We start from the raw sequence: 6,659 nt of genomic DNA, 5'->3' as shown, positions 1-6,659 counted from the left end.
ACAGCATAACAACAACCATGCTGAATTATGCCACATTTCCCACATCTGACCTTGTGCATCTCTCGGTGAGCCCAGATACAAAGTCCTGAAGTATGTATGCACAAAAAGAGGAATTTTATTATGCAGATGGTCAATATTAAAAAAGTAGTAAAGATTCAAGGACAAATCTTTAAAACTTGAAATAGTCCTTTAGATCGTTGTGAAATATGATATGCGAAATGCACTCCACCATAGGAATCCATACTGTGAACCCTAGTGCAGAGCATCACTACAGCAGAGCACCAGAGGTGCCCTGTGCCAGAAGATCTTGATAGCCACTCTAGCGCACGTGATGTCAAAATGTTACACAACAAGTCTTATGGTTGCGTCCATCTATGTAGAAGGGTGATACCCCAGGCATGCTAAATGCTGTAACCAGGTGCATAGAGGCAGCAAAAGTGATGCCCTCTACGCCCTGTGCTCTGGTTGGCGACACCAGTTGCTCACCTATCTTTATGTCCCGGGTGCAGAGAGCCCAGTAGAAGAGCCATACATGCCCTTTCTCCACAGATACACAACACACTTTTGTATCCTATAAATTGAGATATTTGCTAAATAAATGATTATTCTAATCAAATATCTTATTGCATTGTAAATCTTTTGTTCATCTTAACCATTGATATTTTCTATTAAGTTTAGTTTTTATGGTGCATTAGATTAGGGATTGAGCACTTTATTGTATTCAATCTTTGGTTTGTGTTCCACCTGTGTATTAGAACCAGTATTTTATATGTAAGTAGAAAGCAGCAGATGTCAGCTAGTAATTTATATCACTAAAGTCTACATGTCATGATCTAGTCTTTGTTTGTCTTCTAGCAGACTAGTTGTCCCTAGAGATTCTAATGCTAATAAAAACAGCTAGTAGTTTAATAGATACAGTTGCTCCACTGAAATGAGTGTTAAATGCTGTAGCCTTTTACTGTATGAAAAGCTAGAAATTAAACAGCATTTTCTCTGACAGATAAAAATCTGCTCAGAAATGCTTATGAAAAGGCTATTACTATTTTTTTTACTAATACCCCTTTCAGACATAGAACCCGGGAAATTTCCTGCTCAGACCCGGGAATTTCTCCTGTGAAAAATCACGGGTATTTGGTCTAGACCTCCCTTTCACACTACACTGTCTACCCGGGAAATTCCAAGGTATACCCCTTTCAGACAAGAGCAGGGTTTTTGAGAGTTTTAGACAGTTTTATTAAAGTGGACGGTAAGGCGCAGAGGGACAGGTGGGGAAAGTGACAGAGGGACAGGTGGGGAAAGTGACAGAGGGACAGGTGGGGAAAGTGACAGGGACAGATGGGGAAAGTGACAGAGGGACGCTGTACCTGTAGTTTCCCAGCGCAGCTCCGTGCAGCAGTGAGAATACGGGGAGGCTGTAATCTCTCCCTCCGCTTCTGCCTGGTGACAGCCGGAAACTTCCCGCGCTGGGGCTGAGGACAGAGGAGCCGCTGATCTCAGCGCTACCGGCGCTGAGTATGGGAAGGGGGGGAGGTGCGGGCGCTGTTACCGGCGGCACTGCTACCGCTGGTAATTATAGGGACAGGGGGGCGCTACTCTCAGTGCTACCGGCGCTGAGTATGGGAAGGGGGGGGATGCGGGGGCACTGTTACCAGCGGCGCTGCTACTGCCGGTAATTATAGGGACAGGGGGGCTGCTCTCAGCGCTGTCGGCGCTGAGTATGGGAAGGGGGGGAGGTGCGGGCACTGTTACCGGCGGCGCTGCTACCGCCGGTAATTACAAGTACAGGGGGGCTGCTGCTCTCAGTGCTGCCAGCGCTGAGTATGGGAAGGGGTGTGGGCGCTGTTACCGCCGCTGGTGCTGCCTCCTCGGTGGCTCAGTCGGAGCGAGGGCCAATCAGAAAGTGCCTGGTGCAGCCCGGGAGTAAAATCCCCGGGTTGAACCATTCACACTAGGGCAGGGTAGTCTTCCCGGGCCTTAAATACCCTGGTCGATTGCAGGGGCGGCTACCTTTCACACAGACATGAGACCCGGGAATTTTGGCCGAGGCAGGCCAAAATCCCGGGAATCTCAGTATGTCTGAAAGGGGTATCGATGTAAGCTTCAGAAATATGTTTCTTCTAAAACACAGGTGTGAATTTCATTTCCTACTCATTTATGGGGGGGGGGGGGATGTAATAGTCTGCAAGATGCAGGCATCAGCAAGATTCTGGTCGGTCTGCCCAATTATTTTAAAGCAGCAATAACTTAAAAGGCAAAGCTAACCAGGTGCATGAACAGTAGACTCTAGCACAGTGGCCAGAGTCTACTCAACAACTGTGTCAGAGAGAGGAGGGGGGACAAGCACAGGAACTGCACATGGGCACCCTCCTCTCATAAACCACCCTGCCCAATGTATATCTGTATGTACAGAGAAACTAGCGATATTTTCACCAAAAAACAGTCGAAAAAGGGTTTTCGCCTCTAATTGAATACGGCCCTAAGAAGGATAGCAGAAGAGTCGGTGGGATGGGCAGATGGCATGAATGGTACGAAAGTCAGCACTGTTGATGAGGTAGTTTTTGAGGGACCACTTAAAGAAGTGAAAGTTGGGGTTGAGCCTGGTAAGTCAGGGTAGGAAGTTCCACAAGTGGGGAGCTGAACAGGAGAAGTCTTGGAGAGTGAAATGGTTATCAAGGTGGAGGTGAGGTATAGGTCCGAGGAAGATCGGAAAGTAAGGGAAAGGATTTATCTCAAGATAAGATATGATATTTTATGGGGGAGAAGCTAATGAGGGTTATGAAGGTGAAATTGATGGGCTTCAATTTGATCCTGGCGGAGATGGGGAGCCAGTGGAGGGTGAGCGGAGGTCTAGCGGTGTGTGACAAAGATCAATCTGGCCACAGTATTTAGGGTGGATTCTAGGGGTCGGGAGCCGGCAATGGGGAAGGCCAACAAGCAGAAGCTTACAGTAATCTTGGCAGGAGATGAGGTAGTGGATCAGAGTTTGAGTTAGGGCATCCAGGTGGAAATGACTGGAAATGTAGGATATAAAAGCAAGAGAGAGTTCGGGAGAGGAGAAGCATATTTTTGCATTGTTAATGAAGAGGTGCTGTTGAATGCAAAAGTTGAGTGTTCCCCAAGAGAAAAAGCGTGGAGAGAGAACAGCAGGCAACCCAGGACAGAGCCTTGTGAAACTTCAACAGAAAGAAGTAGTGAAGAAGAGGATGAGGTAGAAGTGAAGACACTGAAAGAGTGTTCAGTACGGTAGGAGGAGAACCAGGAGAAGACAATGTTGTGAATGCCTATGGAGTGAAAGGCTTTAGGGTCATTGACTGTGTCAAAAGCAAGAGTGAGGCCCAGTTGATTAAGACTGGAGAAAAAAAAACAGAATTAAGCCTGAACAGGTAATTTTAGTGAGTGCAGTTTTGGTAGAAAGGAGAGGAACAAGCCTGATTATGGAGGGTCAAGTAGAGAGTGAGCATAGAGAAAGGGGGTTATGCAATTGAGCAAAAATTGCTTTAGTAGTTAAAAAGCAGGGAGGAGAAATAGGGTGATAGCTGGAGAGAGAGGTAGAGTCAAGACAGAATTTATTGTGGAATAGGATGATGAGGGCATGTATGAAGAGTGAAGGAAGGCATTAGATGAGAGAGAAGTAGGATCAAGAGGTCAGCAAGATGCAAGCAGGCATTGAGGAGAGGAATTGGAGGAGTTGAGAGGGAAATGTATCAAGAGCACAGGCAGAAGGGAAGGAGGAGGAGGAGTGTGAGGACATTGTCTTTAGTGCCAGGAGAGAAGAAACTGAGGTGTGAGTATTAGAAAATGTGGTGCAGTAAGGAAACAAGGGGAAGATGGCAGAGGTGAACACAGAAGGGAGCTGATGGTGTCAAAGAGGTGACGATGGACTTGCCAGGGATGACAAGGAAACAGAAAAAGTGAGAGAGGAAGAGGTCATGGATCATTATTGCAGACAGACTTGTATTCTAGAGTGTACAGGAAAAGTGGAGATTAGAGAGTGGTGAGATAAGAGTGAGGTCCTGAACTAATTGGTCAGCTAATCAAAAGCAATGTAATTGCTATAGATCTGGATTGATAAGAATCATGTAAAAAATATCTTAAAACCTACCCAACCAAACATATAACAATTGCTGATAAATTGCTCTTGCATATAAATTAATCATTGATCTCATCCAAGCAAACAATGCATGAGGTGGAGGGTACCATGATTCACATGAGGTCACTGAAGTTTTGTCCTCCTGTAGCAGTGATTTCAGGTAGAATGTTCTCCTCTTCATCTAATTTAGAGATTTTTTAAGAGATTTTTTTTTATTGTTTTGTTTTTGTAAGTTAAGCAATGTTTCTTTGCACATGTGCTCCAAACATGTACATAAGTATTTTTAGCATTTATTTGACTATAGTCTCCTTACACATTTATAGGCAGAGTGGAAGAAGACAGGGTCGGCAAGAGCCGCTTGGGTATAGTAAGGGCATGTTCCTAGAGTTGCAGCATGGTTACACATGGACACATTAGCAGATTTGCTTTTTAGGTGGCATTACTTTTGCAGGTTCTGTGGGGCTGCAGCAGTTCTATGTAATGATGATGATGATCAGGGGAAGGCTGGGACAGGGAGGCATGTGCCCCCCGAGTCTGAATACTTTTAAGCATTTGGGGCTGTGGCCAGGGGGTCTGTCCAGACTATACAACTATACAGCCTGCGCAGCCTTGCGCCATGCTCACGCTGCACTGCAGGATTTTAGCACTGTCAATTGTTGGATGGTGCTGACCATGCACCAATCACAACAGTGGGAGTATCCGAATGCTGAGAGGTGGATGGCTGGAGCTATCCACCAATGAGTGGAAACTGCAGTGTAAGTACACAGAAAGAGAGCCGGAGACTGAAGGGACCACAGTAGCAGGAGGAGGATGAGTAGTGGTATTGGGTGCATCCATACATCTGAGGTCTCATTGTAAATTGATCTGGTCTGGGGTATGCTTGCAATTGAGGAAGGAAGGGGGATGTCAGATCTGGGAACTATTTTTTAATGAGGAAGGGGGAGAGTCAGATCTGGGGTATACTTGTTAATGTATAAAAAATTAGGAATGACATATTTTACATTTCTTTTACCAATATAAAGTGGTCACTATTTTCTAAAAGTGTTGGTGTATATGTAGCAGATTGTTTGTTTTAAGGGTTAAATAAATGTATGTTTTAATACAAGGTTAGTAACAATCGGATTTATTTTTACTTATAAAGTGGGACTGTATTAACTATGTGTATTAATCATATTTTTTTAGGATTTGTCTTGGTTTGTGACCAGTGACAGTGCTTACGTTTGCATGTAGATATTAGGTAATATTGTTTATAAGAGATGGACAGTTCCTACCTCTAGGTGTAGTGGCGTAATCATCATCAGTGAGCATCAGCCTACACTTGTTGCAAAAAAAGCGCATGGTAACAGACATATTTTTACACTTACACCTGACTCTGTGTCCCGAAGTTCTGTCAACATATCCTCACTGAACTTTGATTGATAAGATTGCCTGTTACAGCCCAGTTATGCCTTTTCAGCAATAATTGGAGATGCATGTATATGACTGTACTACATTTCTTTTTGACTTGAGTACACTTGGTTCATGCCCATTTTTCCATTGCCATGTGCTTGTGGAAAGGCAGGGCCACTTGCATGCATTTACCCCAGGCTAAAAGTTGCCAGCCAGCCCCTGTTGGTGAAGAAGAGAGGTGGGCCAGTGTGCAGTCTCCGTACATACCCGTCCCTCTCATTCACCGATCTCTGGGAAAATGGAGCAGACAGCACGACAAGTTCCCGATGATATCTGTGGCGCCAACAGAGAGGTAAGTGTTGGGTATGGATGCAGGGTGTGGGCTTAGGGGCTCGTGTGCACCGCACACCCTGCACCTATTATAGATATATCCATGATCGCAGCACTTTTTTTACCTTTGTGATTTGTTATTGTGTAAAAATAGGTTACAGTAAATTAGCATATAATACTAACACTTTGTTTCTATAAATCTAGTCTCTCCTCTCTTATATGGTTGGATTAAAAATATTAATATTGTTATATCCAGTCAGCAATTGCCATATACATTTTAGGTGTATGTTTTTTTTTTTATAGTGTTATTATGTATTTATGTGTTTATAAGTAAAAAATGTTATAAATTTGCAATATTGGGTTCCATTTCTTATAATTGGTTATCGTGTGAAGCAGAGCCGTAACTAGACTTTTTGGTGCCCTGTGCCAGAAAGAGCATTGGCGCCCCCCTCATTTTTCAAAGGGACATAATGCACCCAAAAAAGGGAATGGCCTCATGGGGAAGGGCCAGGGAAGAGATAGGAGAGGCCAGGAGATGCTGGGGATGAAATAAGAGGAAGCTACAAGCAAGAATGATAATAAACAGAAATTTGACAGGCCCAAACAGCACCCCCTGACCTGTGGTGCCCTGTACGATGGCACCGGCCGCACTACCCTAGCTACGGCCCTGGTTTGAAGTGCCATAGCAAACACAAAATGTTTTTTTTATTTTGGTCTTAATCCCTTCCTTTGTTACAGGCTGCTTTTAGTTGTTCAAGTTTAAACAAGGATCCTAGTATAATTTTGTTCTACTGCATACCAACTCAACCTATGCATGTGAACACACTTTTGTTGCATCTGTATTTGCCTA

This window comes from Taudactylus pleione, unplaced genomic scaffold, assembly GCF_031769625.1.
Source record: "Taudactylus pleione unplaced genomic scaffold, aTauple2 ptg000609l, whole genome shotgun sequence".
Lineage (NCBI taxonomy): Eukaryota > Metazoa > Chordata > Amphibia > Anura > Myobatrachidae > Taudactylus > Taudactylus pleione.
This window is presented reverse-complemented; position numbering follows the sequence as displayed.